We start from the raw sequence: 2,885 nt of genomic DNA, 5'->3' as shown, positions 1-2,885 counted from the left end.
AAGAGCCGGAGGATTTCTGACCACGTGATCAAAACGAAACCTAAAAAGCCATTCTCCCGAGCCGCCGTTATTGAAGGTGTTTAATCCGGTGTATCATTCGGTCATGGATTGTGTTTACATCCGCAGTCTCGTGGTCGAGGCGTGGAAAGAGGAGGACGGTTGCAATAAACTCACTCCTGATTGGTGACAGTACTTCCTGTAGATTCGATGACTCAGCTATGACTCAGACCAATCCCTGAAGATTGTTTGCAAATGGCGGTATCCATTTCAGGAATTGACGGTGAAAGCGGCGGCCTACTTTCGCGAGGAGAGGAAGTAATGCATTTCCAATGGGGGACCTCAGTGCTTGCTTTGTCCATTAATTTTTACAGTCTATGGGAAAATCACAGGGGTGCAGCCATTTTACACACAACATTGTGGGTTTTTTTTCATTACTTTTTTTGCAGTGTTGGAAATCTTACTTTAAAAAAGTAATTAGCAACGTGTTTTTATACTAAATTAAGTTTTTTAAATACTCTTATATTATTTCACATGAAGGTGTTTAGGTCTTTAAAACTTGTATAGCATGTTGTACTTTTATACCTAGTAATTATTAAATTCATTAATGTATTTTTACACTGACCCACATGGAGTTCCAGAGGAGTTGAAACCCGTTTGGCCATGCTCCAGACCTACTCAGTACTTTTCCACCGAAAAACAAAGCCATAAATTATGTTGTTGGCAGGAATAGTGTCAGAGACAATGACCACTCAAACCTTAGATTCTGTAAAGATGACCAATAAAGGTATTAAGGCCTCTGGGGGTTCAGTCTTTCCTCTCAAACATTGCTCTGGAGGCACATAAGGCTAAATAGGTGGACTCCATTTTTAAGCTCTTAGTCACAGTGACGATCCAGAGTATTCTGTTGTGACTTTGATCCAACTTTTTTTTACAAAGACTAAATTTCAATCTGCATTTCAAATTTCAAACCAATTTTTCAGTTACTTTCTTCATCATCAACGAACACACCAGAGAATTGGAAGGGTCTTCCTCTCATTTGTCACCGGAGCACAGGGGCTCGTGGTTTGTGATTACAATAAATAAATAAATAAATAATTGGGGGTTCAGCTCTTCATTAGAATTGAACGGCTCCACAGATGTTGGTAAAGTTCTTGGAACCAAGACTCAACGGGAATTTGACACAAACATTTGTTCCTTTTGTTTCAATTAAAGAAAGATTAAGTCAATATTCTTAGCCTGAAAATGCTGTCTTCATCGCTAACACTTCCTTTTGTTTAGATCCTGGCAGTTGCGCTGCACGTGCACTCAATTTGGAGAGCATCAACATGTCCCCACCTATTTGACTACCTGGCCAATCATGATCTTGAATGGGATCCCCCAACCCAACCTAACAAAGAAAACAGCCTTGGGTTGTGTATGAACCCCCCCCCCCAATCACTAGTGCACTATATAGTGCGTTCACCATTTTCTAGTGCTGTCCGAATCTACTAATTCCAAATCAAAATTTCCCAGAAGTCTTTGTCAAAAACTAGCGTGCATTGATGCCCACTAGATTAGGGAACATAAACCACAATGCATTGCGGTCGAACAAAATAAAGTGTTTAAATTTAATTATTGAAGAAACCATCCACATTTTTACCATCAGAACACAGTGGTCCTAAATAATCGCCGTGAAATGTTTGTATTGATATTTTCACTTGAAACCGATTCACGTGAAATTGATGATGTCATAACCGTTTTTTAGAAAAACGAAAGAAAAGTAGTGAGCATCAAGCACTAGATAATCCCACACTATATAGTTTTTTTAGTAGTTAGGGTTTTTTTTGGGGGGGGGGGATTAGAACACAACCTTGCTTTGTAACAATTTGTGTATAATTTGTTCATTCGTTTTTCAACTTAAAATCGGAAAATGGAAAAAAAAATGGACAGCTTTTTCTTTTTCCTATTTACATAAATATGCTTCACTTGTGTTTTTTCTTTTTGTTATTCTTTGGCTCTGTTCTACTCAAACTCTGTAACTCTGGACTCTGAGGGCCAGTGAACGCCCCAGCAAATGTAATGACGTGTCACAGGTGTGGGTCGGCATTTTGGATGTTTTAAAGGGTGTACAGCAGAGTCAGGAGGGGAGAGCTGCCCCAGGCTACCTGGGGGATGGCCCAGCTGCCGGAACTGTGTTGTGGAGTGCTAGCTGCGAGATTAGCTAGCTGCAGTGTTAGAAAGCATGGACAAAAGGTTCACGCGGTGAGGTGTGGAATCCTCTCAACGAAATGTGTACACAACTGTGATTCGAGTGCTGACGGCGTGGGACTTTCAGATCAAACAGTCTGGCAGCAAGGTGAGGGGCGTGCGAGAGACAAGCAGGAGAGGTGTGTGGTTGCGACCTGCCCCTCTTTCAGCTAAGTACCCTCGCCTCATTATAGCCACCCTAAACAAGGAGATCTTTTCTGAATCTTTTTTTGACAGATTTTATTGCATTCCTTTATTAAACAGACTGTTTATCTTGGTTTTAATTTGGTTTTATGTGTTCTTTTATTATTAGACTGGGTTCGGACTTCGTTCTCCTTTGGCCATTCTGGAATGGACTCTTAGGGTCTGGACGCTTTTTAATTTTTTCTAAATTCTGTGCACAATAAACTGTTCTCATTCCCCTTTGAACTCGTTTACCTGGTCATCCTGGTCCTTGCATGGCATCCAATCTAAAAGAAACCTACCTGTGTGACACTAGCAGTGTTGGGCATCTCACTTCAAAAAAGTAATTAGTTATAGTTACTAGTTACTTCTCCCAAAAAGTAATTGAATTAGTAACTCAATTACTGCATCTTCAAAGTAATTAGTTACTTGGAAAAGTAACTCGTTTTAAATTACTCTTTAAATATGGTAATATT

This window comes from Oryzias melastigma, unplaced genomic scaffold, assembly GCF_002922805.2.
Source record: "Oryzias melastigma strain HK-1 unplaced genomic scaffold, ASM292280v2 sc00316, whole genome shotgun sequence".
In the NCBI taxonomy this organism is placed as follows: domain Eukaryota; kingdom Metazoa; phylum Chordata; class Actinopteri; order Beloniformes; family Adrianichthyidae; genus Oryzias; species Oryzias melastigma.
The sequence above is the reverse complement of the archived record's forward strand: the minus strand, read 5'-3'. Positions refer to the sequence as shown.